Source organism: Monodon monoceros, unplaced genomic scaffold (genome assembly GCF_005190385.1).
Source record: "Monodon monoceros isolate NGI ecotype Baffin Bay Population unplaced genomic scaffold, NGI_Narwhal_1 Super_Scaffold_18, whole genome shotgun sequence".
Lineage (NCBI taxonomy): Eukaryota > Metazoa > Chordata > Mammalia > Artiodactyla > Monodontidae > Monodon > Monodon monoceros.
Window position 1 is genome coordinate 177,361,509 of NW_021703774.1, and position 19,123 is coordinate 177,380,631.

Consider the following 19,123-nt stretch of genomic DNA (forward strand, 5'->3'; position numbering starts at 1 on the left):
GGGAGGGTTTTTAATGAGGAGGGGCCGAGGGGGGTCGCGAGGGGGGCCCGGGGGGGGGGGCGGGAGAGAGGGAGAGAGGGAGAGAGAGGGAGAGAGGGAGGGAGAGAGAGGGAGGGAGAGGGAGAGAGAGAGGATGCCGTTATCCTAGGGCCATTAAAGTGTTCTATGCTGGTGCTCTATAAAAGGAACAACACGGATCAGACTCCACTAGGCACTGGAACTTTCAGAATAGCATTAATTTTAATGATCTGTTCCCAAATCACTGAGCTATTAAAATAAAACTTCAAGTTTGGGGGGAGAAAGGGAAATGTATTCTAAATTATTGCTAATGAGTGGGAAATATTTAAATCAGGCTAAACTGACCTTAAAATTTTGTCTAATACTCTCATTGGACACAGATTATTTTATATTTGTTTCAGGTTGTCCCCAGTTTGACCAAACCTCTGTCCTCCTGGCTAGTGTCACAAGTCTCCTTGTAACCAGACTCTTTGTCTTTACTTCTATTCACAGGTCTTTAGCAAGCAGAACCTTGGACCCAGAAGCGGGGCACATCTTAGGTTTTACAGGCATTTAAAGGCCAATTCATTGAATGGGTCGATTATGGCCAGAGCAGAGGGTTCATGAAGCAATGGCTGAGCACACGGTCAGAGAGACGTGGGAGGCACCAGCTCAGTCACAAGGATGGGACATTGCTTCTCTTCCCCCAGAGGCCTTCAGCTGTGTGGTCAGATCTGGCAGGAGGGGTGGATGCGTGTGGGTGTGGAAAACGGTCTGGTTAGTCCTGTCATGGTGGCTTTCAAGGAGCAGAGGGTTGATGGCTGGAATCACTAGACTGTAACTAAACGGGTGAAGCATCATTTCCAGGATGGAGGAATTGGACTTTGGAGAGGCTTTCATCCCTCTGGCCAGTGTCAGAGTGAGCACAGCCATTATCCGCTGGTGGTGGGGGGGGGGCGGGTGAGGGAGGGGGAAGGGGAGGGGAACCTGGAACATCCAAGTCTGATGGATATCCATCACCAGCCAGCTGTGTGACTTGGGGCAGGTGGCTTTGCCTCTCTGAACCTTCCTTAGTTTCAACTCTCTCCTCATCCTACAGGACTGAGCATAAATCCTACCTCCTTAGGGGATGCTTCTGGGACCACCAACCTGCACAGGGGTAGGGGTGGACATTCATCCCATTTTTCTCTTTGGTACTACCCCCTGTGCTTCTTTCATAATACTTAGGAGTACCTGAAATCATTGTTCATTACTTAGCTTTCTTCTTCCCCACTTGAATGCAAATTCCATGTGAACAAGGATTTTGTAGTTTTTGCAAATGATCGGATCTTCAGTGTCTGTAACATTACTGGGCACATAGTAGGCACCTAGTGAATATCGTTGGAATGAATGAAGGTGTGTGAATGGACAGAAATGCACCCTCTCGCTCACTCACTAGGGTAACGTGGAAAGCATCTCTATACGGCAGGAGGAGGATGTCCGAATCTTCCTGGAAATTTGGACCAAGAGTGTTTCCAGTAGGTTTACACCAATAGGAATAATAATAATAATGACGGCCCATATTTATACAACACTATGTTCTTTTCATTTATATTTGTATTTGTGTTCTTCTCTGGTCACCATGGCAACCCTGCAAGACTAACCTGAGAACCGCTTAAATAAAAAGCTTAACGAAGGCATAGAAAAGTTAAGGGACTTAACTAAAGCCAAGGGGAGCTTGGATGGTGCAGGGAGTCCTAAATTTCAGGAGCTTCACGTGTAATCCAGTTCCCTTTCTACCCCCGTCCTTTATACTTTGAATTATCTGTACACTTAAAACAGACAAAATAAATTTAGAAAATCCACTGTTTTCACTTACAACACAAAGTAGCTGTATTCGGGACTTTTTCAGTGTTTACCTCTACCTGGGCCCTTGCACACCTATGCATGCACATGCACACACACAGTATAGTTTCTCTCTGCCATGTCCTCAGTAAGGAGGTGTTGTTCTGCACATGACCCAAGGCTTCCAGATTGGGAGCAGAAGCCACCAGGGAGCCTGGAGCCCTGAAGGGAGTCATGGCCAGTGGAGCTTGGGGTGACATGAGCTCTGTGTGTAGGACACAGTCAGCCCTGTGCATGGCTAGTATGCTTCCCCCACTGTTGGCACTGGCTCTGTGCTCTGTTCCTTGTGGCCCTTTCCACGGGGATGGATGTGAAGAGCCTGGTGGCACCTGGACCACACAGCAGCTGAAACTAGTTAGTGCAAGCTGTCATAAGGTGGGCTGAGAAAATGCAGACCTGCTACCAGCAGAGCAAGCCTGGGCTCACCTGCTGCAAGGCCACTTAGGCGAGGACATGCCTGGGGGGACCATTCTTGATCAGCCAGCATCTAGACGATCTATCAGTTGACCATCAGTGTGTGCATGAGTCCTTCTGAGCTGAACTGAGCCCTCTTCAGATCGACAGAACTTCCCAGCCGACTTGTAGACCCTGAGCCCATTAAATGTGTGCTGTTTTAAGCTGGCAGCTTCTGAGGTGGTTTGTTACGTAGCATAGCTGACTGACACACACCCCTTGGTTGAATGCCCACCACAAGCTTAAATCTCAATCCTGGCATCATGGGGAAACACAGCTGCTGGTCTCCGGCAGATTGTAATCTAGTGCTGGACTCAGGGTATACACAATTGAGTGTAATAAGATGCAAAACTGGGTAAGCACAGTATTTGAAGTGCAAGCCCTGGAGCTCTAGGGGAGAAAAGTAAAAATCTAAGTCAGAGAATTTGAAAGACTTTGGAGGAAATGGTAACATAAGGACAGGATAGTCACATAGGTAGGCTGTGTGTGTGTGTGTCTAGAAGCAGTCCTGCTGGATGAAAAGGCAAAAGCACAGGTCGCCTTCTGCAATCCTTTGAACAAAAAGTGAAATATTCTTTGGAGAGATCTTGGTCATTATTGACTGTAATTGTGACAAGATGAACCAGTCAACTACATTTCAAAGGGAGCTGTGGAGAGAGGTTAATTAAAATATGGTGGATACCACATTTGGTAATTGACATGAAGAGCTATTTGCACGAGGAAAATCTGTAATTTTCAATTAGCATGAAAGAAGGAATGGCTCAATGTCAATTCATATTATGTGATTATGATTGTGGAGGATACGTCTAGTGGAGTTGGGGGCAGGAAGAGACCATCTCCTGCTCCATGAGACGCTGTCGGAGGACAACCACAGTCTCAAGAGCATCTGGTTCCCATGGGGACCTCCCAGCCCATCCTGGGTAATTGTAGAACATTGTGAAGTGTGTTTCAGGTCTTGGGCGGTTATCTCTTCTTAAAGTTTCTGCTTATCCATTTAATACCAAAGTTGCTTCATTATTGGTAGGGAACTTGCTCTTAAAGAAGGCCATGAGCAGCAAGAAGAGATGATAACATGGTGGGTAAAGAGGAGGCAGGAGTCACAGGTGTTTTCTGGGGGGCACTCACGTGGGATGGGAAGGTCTCAGGCAGAGACTCCCTCCCTCCATCCTTGCATCCGCACTTCCCTCCCTCTCCCCTTCCTTCCTTTTTTTTTCTTCTCCCCCTCTCTCTCCCCCGTCCCCCTCCTCTCTCTTTCTCTCTCTGCCTGGAGATTGATCAGACCCAAGAGACTGATAACTCAGGTCAACCCAAGCTGTAAAGTTAAAACTATGACTTTCACGGGGTGCTAGTCTAGTGAAGTTTGTGTTGGAAAGCTCGACAGATCTTCTCCCTCAGGATCCTGGAAAGCAGGATCACTTTCTTGCTGCAGGGGGCCCTAGTCCCCTTTGTGTGGGGGGCTGGGATTGGTACAAGGGCAGCTAGAGGATGTGGATGCCTTCTGGATGCAGGGGAGGAAGACCGTGTCTCTACTTTCTCTTCTGAAATGGCACATTGAGGGCCTCTGGCCAAGGTCCCCTCCTCTGGTTGATGCTGGACGGCCAGGACACAGGACTGGCTGGGGCTCCTTTCTTGGAGTCTCTGCTGACCAGCTCCTCTCCGGTGACCCTCCCACCGTTGTTCTGTCGTATTCTCTGAGGCGTCCTTTCTGTGCTGTATCTGCAGGTCATGGGTCTAGCCACCTTCCTTATGGGAGGGTTTTAGGAGGGCAGCTTACTACACCCCTAAATCCTGGAAGACTTATGGAAAAGAGAAAGAAATACATAGGTAAATATTGCTTTCACAAATAGACCTTTGGCTTTATTCCAGAGTTTTCCCCTGAACTTCTCTTATTAGCTGGTTGGAGGTATGATAGGAAAGCCAGTATTTAAGGAGGAGTCTAGACAGCTCAGGTTTACATTTTCTATCTGATGAAACTCTCCCTATGACCTCCTGACAGACCGGGAATCCAAGATTGGAGAACCCTGTCCCCTGACCTAGATAGGGCCTGTAAGGAGCAGTGCTGTGACTTGAACCTAGCTGTGAGGACCCTGGAGCAATGATGTCCAGCTCTGTGACCCTGGACAGAGCCAAGGTCAAGAAATCCAGCCCTGGGTGCTCTGGGAATTGCTCACAGCAACCCTCCCCTCTCCCCATGTGACTTAGATGACATCCCCATGCTCCCTTGCTTACCTGGGACAAGACCTAACACAGCCCCCCATGGGCCCACTCTTTGCCTGGTCAATAATTAGCTGAGCAGCTTGTTCCTACCATCATTGGAAACAAAGTGCTTGTTAACCCACCCTGGCTTCCTCTTCTCTCCTCCCCCAGGCCCACCTCTGCCTGAGCCCACAGACAGCCCCTCTGAGAACAGGCTGGCCTTGGGGTAACCATTCTCTCGTCTACTATCTGATCTTCCCTCCGTTTCATACCTCTTCCCCACACTTGTCCTTCTAGCCTGTAAAAGAAAAACGCTTTTGCCTAATTCTTTTAAAATATTTTATTTATTCATTTATTTATTTTTATTGAAGTATAGTTGATTTACAACGTTGTGTTAATTTCTGCTGTACAGCAAAGTGATTCAGTTATATCAATACATATGTATGGTCTTTTTAAAAAAATATTCTTTTCCATGATTGGATGGAATATAGTTGAATATAATTCCCTGTCTTGAGATGCTTGCGGACCATATGGTCACAGGGATCTCCCTATAGCGGTAGCCCTCCAATTAGAATACTCCCTCCCTCAATTAGAATAGCCCCACCCCTAATTAGAATGGCCCTTCCCTAATTAGAACAGCCCCTCCCCTAATTAGAATAGCCCCACCCCTGCAGTAGTCCTTTTGCATCAAGTTTCTCCTAACCACTTTAGGTTTCTTTTTCCTTTACAGCCTAAACTGAGGCAGGTGCAACTCCCAATGAAGGAGCAGAGACTTGCAACCCTCTTTCCCGCTTCCTCTCGCTCCTGACAATGACAGTGGCAATCCTTTCCCCAGAGCTCCAATTCCCTCACCCTGCCCGTCCTCACCCTAGTCCCAGCGGGTCCCAGAAGTGCCCAGTTTTGAGTGACTGATGAAAAGAACTAAAAAACCTGGGCAATGCTCCACCTGCTGATGTCTGGGGCCTGGCATCCCTGGGGCCTACTGACGAGATGGGCATAGAAATCAAGAGGAAGCATTTAGAAATTTTACAGCAATTTGGCAGAGTTATTTAATTTCCTTTGAATCCAAAATAATTTTTTAAATTGGAGGTTGTCCCTCATAGGTCTATTTTTATTTCATTAACCTACCAGTTTACTTCCCTCCCCCCAGCTTTATTGAGGTGTAATTGGCAAATGCAAATTTATGTATTTAAGATACACAACGTGATGTTTTGATATACATATACATTGTGAAATGATTGCCACAATCAAACATAATTACTATTTTGTGTGTGTGCGGTGAGAACACCTAGGATCTGATTTACTTAAAACATACTTTACAAGAGTATTGGTCTGCGATGGGGTGGTCTTCCCCTCGGACAATTTGAGAAGCTGGGCTCTCGAGGACCTGGGGTTCTCGAGGCACAGCGGTTCCCAGCCTCTCAGGGGAGCACCCTCCACCTGCATGAGACAGAGGGTTTAGTTCCCAAGGCTGAAGGCCAGAGCAGAGGGACCGGCACCTCCGCTGTGCACGTCCGGCGGCTTCACAAAGATGGGAGAGTGTGCGTCGGGGGGTGAGAATGCTTGACCCCTCCGAGGGAGAGCTGTGATACCTGGCATTTCTGGAGCACCTACTATGTGCCAGGCACTGGTTAAGGTCTCCAGGTGCCTCGGGGCCATCCTTTGAGGTACATGCGATGATTGCTGCCACTTTATAGATGAGGACATGGTAGCACAGGGAAGTCAGGAACTTGCCAGAGACATACCAGGACAGAACCAGGGGCCAACTCACAGCCGAAGTGTGTAGCCTGAGCACTAAAATGCCACGAGGTGTATGTGTACACGTATGTGCATTTGCGTGTGCAGGTCCAAGTGTGGGAGTGTGTATGTGTGCATGGGTGTATACACACGTGTCTCTGCACGTGTGTGGGTGCATGCACATATGTGCATGTGTATGTGTGCTCACACATGTGGGTGTGTACGTGGGAGAATAAAACTGACATGGAGGGCTCATACCCCCCTTTCCCACACTCTCCAGGCCTCTGACTGCCCCCCTCCCCCACCAGTTCGTGGGCTTTGGCCTCAGCCCTCAGTCATGGCAAGGAAGGCTGCACTGTGACAGTGCCTGGCTCCCCTCCAAACCCGGCCCCCTCGCTCCACCCACCCTCCCCCGTGCAGGGGCTGAGGGTGCACCCTCCACACCCCAGGGGAAGGAAAAGATGAGAACCGGGGACTGGCCTCGGGGTCAGCGATGTCCCGCAGGAGTCACCGTCAGGACACTCGTCAGCTTATTGGGGTTGGTTCCCTGCGACCAGTGAAGGGGAAACAGCCAGCTGACATGTCCACCTGTGTCCTTATTCCCACACCATGGCCCCTGGCTAAATAAAGCTCGGAGCAAGGTGCTTCCTCCAAAGAGGCAGGATGTGGTCATTGTGGCCAGATCCAATCCAGGCTGCTCCCCAGAGCCCTCTGCGTGGTCATAGCCAGGCAGGTGTTGCCCACCTGCTCCCTGACGAAGGGCATCTTGAGAACCTGACCCCACCCCCAACGTAGCCCCTCCCCCCCCACCTCTGCAGGGCCTTGTCTCTGAAACATTCCCTCCTCTTCCCTGGATCTGAGTCTTCTCAGCCCAGAGGGTGCATCTACCACCTACTTTCTGTCTGTCTGTCTGCCGTGAGCGAGGAGAATGACCCCAGACCTTAGTCCAGCATACCCCTTCCCACCCCCAATTCAGCTCAGATCCAACAAATGGCCACAGTGTTTCCTGCAAGGCAGCTTCCTAACTCTTTCCTGCTCAGGGTAGGGAAACATATTTGCTCCCACCTGACTACAGATGCCTGAGCCCAACAACCACCCACAGCCAGAGGAGGCAAATTAGCTTCCCTTCCCCCATCTCAGAATCTCTTCCCTAGGGCGGCTGACTGGGCAGGCTGCAGTTTAGGTAAGCCAGTCACCCCCTCGTATCTAATTCCTGCAGATCCATGATGTGAGCAGATGAGAGGTGAAGAGGATGAACTCCCTGAACAGACGTCGGTGAGGGTTGGGGCAGGTGGGTGAGACCACCACAGCTAGGAGGCTGCAGACCCCAAGTTCTCGGGGGCAGCGCCAGCTTTAAAAACTCTATCCCCTATGTCCCCCCAAACATTAGCACACACCCAGAGATCCATCACTGGGCATCCAAAGTCCATTTTCCCGAATCACTGATGTACTTGGGAAGCAGCATCACAACGCTGGTCAAATCATGCTTTTGGAAACACAGTTCTGGTTGGCAAAGGTTTTGACTTCTTCTTATTTTTTTAAAAGAATTGGCTTTTCATTATTTTTTATTTTATTTATTTGTCTGTGTTGGGTCTTTGTTGCTGCGTGCGGGCTTTCTCTAGTTGCAGCGAGCAAGGGCTACTCTTAGCTGCAGTGTGCGGGCTTCTCACTGCAGTGGCTTCTCTTTGTTGCGGAGCACTGGCTCTAGGTGCACAGGCTTCGGTAGTTGTGGCACGCGGGCTCAGTAGTTGTGGCTCTCCGTCTCTAGAGTGCAGGCTCAGTAGTTGTGGCACACGGGCTTCGTTGCTCTGCGGCATGTGGGATCTTCCTGGACCAGGGCTTGAACCCGTGTCCCCTGCATTGGCTGGCAGATTCTTAACCACTGTGCCACCCGGGAAGTCCCAAAGGTTTTGACTTCTGAAATCTGGGGTTCTTTTCTGATTTCAGATAGTTGCCTTTCCCCACATGCTTAGTGATGTCCAGCTGAGCCCACCGCTTCTGGAGGGTGACAGAGCTCGGGGTGAATCATCTGTTGCCAGAAGCCCTGGGCATATCCTGGTGACCCCTGGAGAGGAGGGTAGAGTCTGGGCTGCTGCTCACTGGGAAAGCAGAGTAGGAGCAATGTGTAGGAGGCAGGGCTTTGTGGTAGGAGGGTCAGTCTCTTTGGGACAGAATGACCCCCAGCAGCTGGGGGCTCAGGAAATAGGCCTCACTCCACAGAGGGACTGCAAGGGCATCAGAGTGTAGGGGTCCAGCTGGGTCTCCAGGCCTGAGTGGTTCCACCCAGCAGAAGTCTGGGATTGGAAACTTGGACAGTGAGCCTGGGGCAGCCCCTACCCATGGCAGGTGTGAGTGCCTACCCATCCCCCCAGGACGGCCACACTCTCATCTCAGTTATAGGAGCCCAGGATCGCAGCAGAAAGAAACCAAGGGTCCCACCAAATGTCTGAGGTTGTCCCACTGGACCACGTGCAGAGGGAGGGGGTGTCCAGCTTCCGTGCTGCGTCCAGAGCATCCCATCCAGCCACGCTCAGGGCTCCAGTGGGCCTGACTTGGCCATCACCGGCACAAGCTGCGTGTGTCCCGAGCTCCAGCTTGCCAGGCAGATTGCCTGGAATCAGAGCTGCTCACAATAGATTTTTTTTTGAGAAATACTGACATTTCCTAAAATAGTGGTCTTTACTCAATTGGCAGTAAGTTCAGGGGCTGTTAAACGTGATTTGTGCCCACTGGGTGGCAGTTAGGGACAGAGCTCTTTGTGAACATGTGTGTGTGCTGGGGGGGGAGGTCGTTTCCTCCAGCTTCTTGGTCACAGGCCCCCCATGGGCCAGGGGACAGTGAGCGTTTCATGCTCATGCTGGCTAGAAATGCCACCATGTCCTCCTCCTGCAGCACTGGGGACTCAGGACAGTACACACCGCTCTTCCAGTTTGCAGCTTATCTTAAATTCATTTTCTTTGAAAAGAAGTACTCTTCGTTCATTTATCCACCTTTTTGGCCATAAGATATGAATCACAGATGAAAGCTGCATTGTGAAAAGAGGGGTGAAAAAAACAAATATTTCCTGTCTTTGAGGCAAAGCAGGAGAGAATGTAAAAATATCTGAAATAGCATGTAATGAAGAAATAGCTCTACCGAGAGGCTCTCTGGGCTGAAATGCATCAGCTCTGGAAATAACTAGAAAGTTCTTGGGAGAGAGTTCGGGAGGCAGATGTTCAGGAGGGGGTGTTGCTCCACCGAAATTTCACACCGACCTTTTTTTTTTTTAAATTGCCTTGAGAGGCTTGTAGCATGATTTAAGTGACTGCCAAGCGTGTTGTTCTGACTGTCACTTGCCCTCTCTTTCACATCCCATTCTCCTAGATCTCTCTGGCTGCAGAAGGACGCCAGGTGCCCCAGCTGATGGTGCAGACAGACGGCCAGGAGAAGAGGGCGGTGCCGCTCCCATTACCTTGAGGCGTCTCCCTGGGAACCTGTCGCAAACGCAAGAAACAGGTCCCGTTCTGCAATGACGGGAGAGGATGAACTCAGGGATGAGGCACCAGACACCTCACTTTAAGAAGCCATCTCATTAGCTGAGTGTCCTGATGGTTCTTCCCTGGAGCCTTCAGTAAATCTCACAGAGTCAGCGCCATTGCAGGAGATGTTGGTCTCTGTAGTGATCTATGTGTCTTAGGAAATGGGCTCTGGGGAGCAGCCGCAGGTGAGGTCATGGGAAAGACATGACAAATTGCCCAACTGATTAGGGAACTGGCTCGGAAACTTCTCTTCTTCTTCAAAGATGAAGTTTGGGGAAATGCATTTATCCAGACCAGAGCAGCCGGCTCTGGGTGGGCACATTTTCCTTGGGGGGTTGCCAGTTTCCAAGAAATGTTGGATTTATTGGTAGAAATCCTCAAGTGGCCATGGCTGGGTTATTGTTTAAAGCCCTTTGGATTCAGAGCCTGAGTGTTTTCTCTGACAGCCCCCAACTCTCCAATTCTGTGACACCAGCTGGGCATCCTATATAGAACTCAGTTCTGACTCTACCTGGAGTTCGTGTCGGATCCCACAAGTTAAAGAGCTGGGTCCCACAGCCCTGACCCCACTTTAGATGCCAGTCTTAAGTCCAGGACCACCCATACTTCTGCAAATTGAGGGTTCCCACGACCCCCTCCTCAGGCTTGATAAGGTACTAGAATGATTTATAGAACTCAGGAACACACTTTACTGACATTTACCAGTTTGTTATAAAGGATACAGCTCAGGAACGGCCAAATGGAAGAGAGGTGCAGAGCAAGGCGTGGGGGGAGGGGCACAGAGCTTCCATGCCTGTCCTGGGGGCACCACCGCCCAGACCCTCCATGTGTCCACCAACCAGCAGCTCATCAAGTCTAGTTGATGGAGAGTTTTTTGTTTTTTTTTTGCGGTACGCGGGCCTCTCACTGTTGTGGCCTCTCCCGTTGCGGAGCACAGGCTCCGGACGTGCAGGCTCAGCGGCCATGGCTCACGGGCCCAGCCGCTCCGCGGCATGTGGGATCTTCCCAGACCGGGGCACGAACCCGTGTCCCCTGCATCGGCAGGCGGACTCTTAACCACTGCACCACCGGGGAAGCCCTGGTGGAGAGTTTTTATGCAGCTAAATCCCCCTCCCCACCCTGGAGGTCAGGGGGTGGGGCTGAAAAGTCTAACCCTCCAATCATTTGGTCTTTCTGGTGACCACCCCCCCAGACATCTCATTAGCATAGACTCAGGTGTGTTCTAAAGGAGAGTCTTATGAATAAGAGCGGATACTCTTGGTGTGGAGAAAAGGGAACCCTCCTACACCGTTGATGGAAATGTAAACTGGTGCAGCTACTATGGAGAACAGTATGGAGGTTCCTTAAAAGTCTAAAACTAGAGTTACCATATGATCCAGTAATCCCACTCCTGGGCATATATCCAGACAAAACTATAATTCAAAAAGATACATGCACCCCTATGTTCCTAACAGCACTATTCACAATAGCCGGGACATGAAAACAACCTAAATGTCCATTGACAGATGAATGGATAAACAAGATGTGATACATATATACAATGGAATACTACTCAGCCATAAAAGGAATGAAAGAATGCCATTTGCAGCAACATGGATGGAACTAGAGATTATCATACTAAGTGAAGTAAGTCAGAAAGAGAAGACAAATACCATATGATATCACCTACATGTGGAATCTAAAATATGACACAAATGAACTTATCTGCAAAACAGAAATAGAGACATAGAGAACAGACTTGTAGTTGCCAAGGGGGAGGGGGTGTGGGGGTGAGATGGATTGGGAGTTTGGGATCAGAAGATGCAAACTATTATAGGATGGATAAACAACAAGGTCCTATGGTATAGCACAGGGAAATATACTAATATCCTGTGATAAACTAATGGAAATGAACATAAAAAAAGAATGTATATATATGTATAACTGAATCACTTTGCTGTACATCATAAATTATCACAACATTGTAAATCCAATATACTTCAATAAAAAAGTAAATAAATGAAGGCACACACACACACAAAAAAAGAGCAGACACTCATCACCCAGGAGATCTCAAGGGTTTAGTAGCTCCATGCCAGGAATCAAATATGAAAACCAAATATATTTTTGCATTATACCACGAATACTTTCTGGCAAAGAGAGAGCAGGGTGCAGAACAAGGGTGCGAGGCTCATGGCTGAGGAGGGAGCCCTGTGGCTCCCATGTGGTCCCTCCAGCCATGCAGACCTCCACGTTCCTTTTCTGCCTCTGTTCCCATGTACCCTGCGTCCTCTGGGGACCTCCTCCTCCTCACTTCCCATAATTCCAGCAGCACGAGCTCTGAGCCATTTAACAGTGATGCACAGCGCATGACATGCCTCCTTCTTCTGGAAGCTGGCGAGGGGTATTATAGGAAGAAGGACACATTTGGGGGTCTCTGGAGCAAACAAAATGGAGCATGACTGCAGGGCCCCTCAGAGCCCAGGGAGCTTTGTGAGCTTACAAGAGCAGGACAGAGTGGAAGGCATTTGCCAAACCCATTTCATCATGATTCCTGTCCGTTATGGTTGAATTGCGTCCCCTGAAAGACAGGTTGAAGTCCTGACCCTCGTACTTGTGAATGTGACCTTATTTGGAAATACGATCTTTACAGATATAATCAAGCTAAGATGAGGTCATTAGGGTGGGCCCTAATCCACTATGACTGGTATCTTGTAAGAAGAGGGAAGTTTTGAGAGGAGAAACATGGGGAGAACTCCAGGTGATCGTGGAGGCAGAAGACAGGATGCAGCTACAAGCCAAGGATGGACGGCCGCCCCCTCCACCCCGAAACTGGAAGAAGGAAGGAAAGATTCTCCCAAGAGCCTCTTGAGGGAGCGTGGCCCTGCTGACATCTTACTTTTGGACTCCTAGCCTTCTGAACTGGGATAGGATACATTTCCATAGTTTTTAAGCCACCCAGAATGTGGTACTTTATCATGGCGGCCTGAGGAATCTTACACAATGACCAGAGCAGAATTCTTGCTTTCCTGCCTACACTCATTTTTCTCCCAGTCTTTTACCCATTGTTTGCTCAGATCCAAAATCCCAGAGTCCACATGGTTCCCCCTTTCCCATCATCCTCCAGCCTCCATCTCACTAGCAGGGCCTGGAGGCTCTACCAAAACACAGCGGAAGCTGCCCCTTCTCTCCAACTCCTCTGCATCTTGTTCATGTCCCATCACCTCTTGTCTGAAGAGCAAACTCCCTGCCAGGCTCCCAGCTTCCCCTCCTGCCCCTGGCACACTCTCTCATCAGAGTGTGATGTGGTCCTTGGCTCCCGTTCTCCCTTCCCCTGCTGACTTATGCTCCCACCACCCTAGCTGTCTTTCTTTCCCATATTCCACCTTAAAAGCCTAATAGCTCTACACAGATTACAATAGAATTAGCAGGAGGTTTTCTATCATCCACTTCCAAGAGGCAACCCCTTCAGTTCTTTATAATTTGCTTCTACTCTGACCTTGATATTTGTAAATAAATGCTTATCTGACTTTTTCTTTTTTATTTCAGTTGCTTCTCTATAGAGTCCCCACTGAGAGGATAAGGATTTTACTAAGTAAATCGCACCCTGCCAAAGAACAAGAGAAAACACACGTACAGCTCCCACCCCTATGCTCCCGAAAGCATAATTCATCAATGTTCGTCATTTACATAATTATGTAATTATTATTCACAGCTGAGCCACAGAGTCTTTCTATGAAGGCATTTCCTTTCCTGATTGACTCTTGGTTTTCCCTAGGATGAGTAACCACCACTATTTTCCTCGGCTAGGTCTGCATGCACCTGTCACTAACATGTCCCTAAACAGTCAACCAGAGTTAAAAGGTCACTCGCATGCTGGCCCCCAATTACAGGTAGTCTGACAATTCCATTTTCATCTTTCTGGGCAACGTCACTCGTGGTACCCCCTTCCTCCTCCTCCACAATGGGCGCGCCTCCCTCAGACCTGCCCTCACCACCCCCTTCTCTCTTATGATTCACTCCTAATTCTGATGGATCTTGCCTTCTAACAGCTTCATGAAAATGGGGGAATGGGGGCTAAATTTTTAGAGATCCATCAAGCCTTAAATATCTGTATTCCACCCTCACATGTGAGTCGTAGTTTAGCTGGGTATAAATGTCTAGGCTGGAGATTTTCCTTCTGAACTTGGAAGATGTTCTTCCAAACTCACATGAAATCCAACACCATTTTGATTTCCAGCGTTTTGTCTTCTGGAGGCTTTTTGTATCATCTATTAATCCCCAGTGTCTCAAAATATTATCGTCATGTGTCTTGGGTGGGTCTCGTTCATTATTTTACTGGCTACTCAATAGGCCCCATTCAGCTTAGATACTCAAGTCCTTCCTTTCTGCAAGATGTTCTTCGCCTATATTTTTGGTGTTCCCTTTCTAGAATTTCTATCAATAAGACATTAAACCTCCCAAATTTATCCCCTAATTTTCTTCTCTCTGCCATTTTCCATCTCTTTGTATTGCTGTTCTACTTCCTAGAAAATATTCTCAACTTCATTTTCCTCTCCTATTCAAATTTTAATTTCTACTAGCGTATTTTTAATTTCTGAAAACTTTTCCTTGTTCTCTGAATGTGTTCTGTTTGAAAAGGAATATTCTGCTCTTTTTTCAAGGATATGATACATTCTTTTATATCTGGGATGCCATGAATTTTGTATATGTGAAGCTCTCTCTTGCTTCTTGCATTATTTCTGTCTCCTTGGAGTCCCTCACTTGTGTCTTCTTGTTTTGGTCTCTTGACTTTTATGTTGCAGGCTTTCCTAAAATAGTTGTGTTGTTATATTTCAGAGTGAGGTGCAAAAAAAAAGAAAGAAAATGAAGAGACCCCACACCTCCCTGGAAGATTGGTATGCGTGGAGGGGCCGTTTCTGGTGGGGTCCCTGTGCACTGATAAAGTATGTAGTGTTGGTGGGCCTGGAAGCCTTCCTGGGAATGTATCTGATGTCTGGGGGTTGTGGCTTGAGCTCCAGCATTCAGGGAGCAGAGACGGGGATGATGTGGGCCCTTCCTGTTCAGCATGCACACTTTTACTATTTTTAGTACAGTGTTTTATCCTTGTTCTCAGATATTCAGACCTCTCCAGACCCGGATCTCCATTTTCAGCTGGGCTTGGAGAAGGGCTGTCCCTCGACTGTACTGGGATTAGGGGAGTCTTGGGGTTGAACTGCTTCTGTGCAAACCCATACCCCTATTTTCAGCTCTATTTTCTAGTCTCCCTTAGAATCACCTGGTACACACAAGCCTGGAGCTTTGCTGAGGGTCTTTGATACAAATTGGTTCACCCTCTTCCCCTGCAGGCTTAGATTTCAGCTTTCTTGGTCGGCTAAATGTATTACCATTTGCTCATCAGCTCTTCTGCTTCCAAAATGTTGTCAACTCATTTCTCTGTCTATCCTCACTGGATTTCATTGTCCTTGTGTGTCTGTGCTTCTTTTATTCCTTTATTGATATCTTGGTGGGGTTTTGAGAGGAAGCAGAGATAAATACATACAAGCCATCACACTTGGCTGGGATCACTGCACTGGCTTTCTGTCATTCTTTGTATAAATTCTGCTTGACTTCCGGATCCTGCTGCAGACGGTCTCCTCAGCCTGCAACTCTCATACCCTCACTCTTCACACGTCTATCTTTTTTCCATCCTTCAGCTCAGCTATGACACTGTTGGAGGATCCCACAGACCTCCCCTTTTAAAAAGGTGGCTCTTAAGAGTTCAGCATCCAGGATAACGATGCGAAGAGTCCCATGTACCTGTTCTTCTGTGAAACAAGCAGAACTGGTGAAAACTGAAAACAAGGAAACAACCATTTAAGGTCTCTGGAAATTGTCCTAAGGGCACACAGCAAATGAAAAAAAATTATTCAAGAAAATCTACTAAAACTTGGTAAGAACAGTGAGTGCAGCACTTGGACCATGATCCACTCCCTCCTCTTCCCTCTTGGGGTGGCCAAGAGGATGGGGCTTCCTCTGCCTTCCCTGTCAAGGTATGAGGCATCTCACCAGGAGGAGCAACACCAGGCTGCCAGTGTTTCTCATTCCCTCCAACTCAAGCTTGAAGAGGCTAAGCTCCTAGTGAGGGACCCAGAGACGTCAGGAATTTCCTCCTCCACAAGCTCCCACTCATAGTTGGAGACTCGACTCTGGGTGTGGCCGAGAGTGACGGGACCTTGATTGTCCTCACCCAGCTTGTTCATAGGGTTCAGGGTCTACAGCTGGGGAGGCAACCCTGGAAAATCAGAGGTTCCCATAAGCAACAAAAAAAGAAATAGGTTTGAAATCATCAAAACTGAAAACCTGTGCTTTAAGAACGCCATCTAGAAAGTGAAAAAATAACACAAGAAGAGGAGAAAGTTTTGTAAATCGTATTTCTGATAAAGGACTTGTAACTAGAATACAGAAAGGACTCGTAACTAGAATACAGAAAGGACTCTTACCACTCAGTAATAAAAGAACAACCCAGTTAAAAATGGGTAAAGGATCTGAACAGATATTTATCCAAAGAAGACACACAAATGGCCTATAAGCATGTGAGAAGATGCTCAACATCATTAGCCATTAAGGAAATGTGAATCAAAACCATGATGAGAGAGTGGCATGGACATATATACACTACCAAACCTAAAATAGATAGCTAGTGGGAAGCAGCCACATAGCACAGGGAGATCAGCTCGGTGCTTTGGGACCACCTAGAGGGGTGGGATAGGGAGGGTGGGAGGGAGGGAGACGCAAGAGGGAAGAGATATGGGAACATATGTATATGTATAACTGATTCACTCTGTTATAAAGCAGAAACTAACACACCATTGTAAAGCAATTATACTCCAATAAAGATGTAAAAAAAAAAAAACACACAATGAGAATCACTTCACACCCAGTAAGATGGCTAGAAACAAAAAGACAGACAAGTGAGGAGGATGCGGAGAGATTTTAACCCTCATGCTTTTCTGGTGGAAAATGTAAAATGCAGCTAAAATGGTGTAGAACTGGCAGTTTCTCAAATGCTTAGAGTTTCCATGTGATCCAGCAATGCCACTCCTGTGTGTATACCCAAGAGAAATGAAACCATATGTGCACATACAATCTTGTACATGAATGTTTGTAGTGTTTCCAAAAAGTAGAAACATCCCAAATGCCCATCAACTGATTAAAGGATATATAAAATGTGCTACATCCATACAATGGAATATTATTTAGCATAAGAAGAAATTAAGTATCGACACATGCTACAACATGGATGAACCTAGAAAACATGTTAAGTGAAAGAAGCCAGTCACAAAAGGTCATATATTATTCCATTTGCACAAAATGTTCAGAAAAGGGGAAATCCATAGAGACAGAAATTAGGTTGGTGGTTGCCAGGAGCTGGTGGATGGGTTAGGGGGAAAAAGGGAGTGATTGCTAACGGGTATGGAGTGATTTTTGAGGTGATGAAGATGTTCTAAAATTGATGATGGTGATGGCTGCCCAATTCTGTGAATGTACTAAAAAATCATAGGATTGCACAGTTTAAATTGGTGAATTGTAGATGTAGGAATTCTATCTTAACAAAGTTGTTATCCACTTTCATGAAGGTATTTCTGTTTGAGCCCGTGCTTTTTCTGTGATGACACTTTTTGCTACAGGGACTTTCTGTGCTGTGTCTGCCCATTTTGGTCTAGAGTTTAGACTGGCAACTTCCTGGGGGTAGCTTTGTCTGTGAAGATGACTGGCACATCCACGCTGCCTAGTACAGCGTGCGTCTAACAAGCATTCCTTGAATGAATACATACTTCCCTTTTCTGCAGACTATCCTCATGGGAACAGCGTTCCATGTAGTGCTCTTTGGAAAGCACTTCAGTAGAGCAGTGGTTCTTAAGCAGGTGACTTTTTCCCTCCCCTCAGAGACACTTGGTAGTGTCTGGAGATATGATTGTCTAGACTCAGGGGTAGGTACTGGTGACATCCAGTGGGTGGAGGCCAGGGATGCTGCTAAACATCCTACAGTGCACAGGACAGACACACAGCAAAGAATCATCAGGCCCCAAATATCAATAGTGCAGCTCTTGAGAATCCCTGCAGCAGAGTATCAAGATTAACAAGATTTCCAAAGCCGCGTGTTATGAACTGAATTATGCCCCCCTTCCCAAGTTCATATGTTGAAGTTTTAATTCCCATAACTTCAGAATGTGATTGTATTGGTGATGGGGTCTTTAAAGGGGTAATTAAGGTAAAATGAAGTTGCATGGGTAGGTCCTAATCCAATAAGACTGGTGTCTTTATAAGGAGAGGAGATTAGGGCACAGACGCATGCAGAGGGATGACTACACAAGGACACTGGGAGAAGACTGCCATCTACATGTCAAGGAGAGAGGCCTTAGGAGAAACCAACCTTGCCAACACCTTGATCGCAGACTTTCAGTCTCCAGGACTGGGAGAAAATAAATTTCTGTTGTTTAAGCCCCCTGGAACTTGGTACTTGGTTATGGTGGTCCTTCCTGTGGTCTGTGGTACTTGGTTATGGTGGTCCTTCCTGATAAATAAACCATGGATATTTCTGCTACTTCCTGTAGGCCAGTGGCTTTCAACCTGGGGGGTGGCATCTAAAAAATCCTAACATTCTCCCAGACCAGTGAAATCAGCCAGGTCCCATGTAAGCCAGTGTTGGGAACCATTGCTGTAGACCAAGATTGCATTATTGGATTGTGCTTCCTCATGAATTGGTACATAGAGACAGGTCTGATGGGCAAACTGCCCTGCTTCCCATTTCTGGGGTGAGAGGAGGGAAAAGCGTGAGCGGTAATAGTAATAAACTTGTAGCTGAGTTCCTGGGAATCTTGACCTCACCTTTGGGAAGCTGCTTTGGAAAATGTGTGTGGACCCTGTGCCCTTCACTCTGGTGCCATGGCTACACCCCCCTGGGACTTCTGGCACCAGCTGAGCCCAGGCAAAATGTCTGGACTGCCTGTCACATTTAGATTGAGGTGAGCAGCAGAAGAACCAGGTCCCCAGCCACACCAGCCACGTCTGACCCTACCGGAGCCCTCCTCCCTCAGCCTGTGCCAGACAGGGAGTGGATTTCATTGATTTATATGGTCCTCCAGGCACTCTTCTTTCCTAAAATGTTGAGGAGAACTAATTAACCTGCAGTAATTAGAGACAAGCTTAGACTTCCTTTTTGTGTGCTGAAACTACTAATGACCATTGTGAAGATGTTCTGAGTCACTCTGATGGCTCTGACCCTCTCAGGCATATCCTAACTCCTCCCTAAAGTCTGAGACATTTCAGTCACGTGTTGGTGTAACCAATTGTCCCTTTCAAGGGGGGAGCCCATG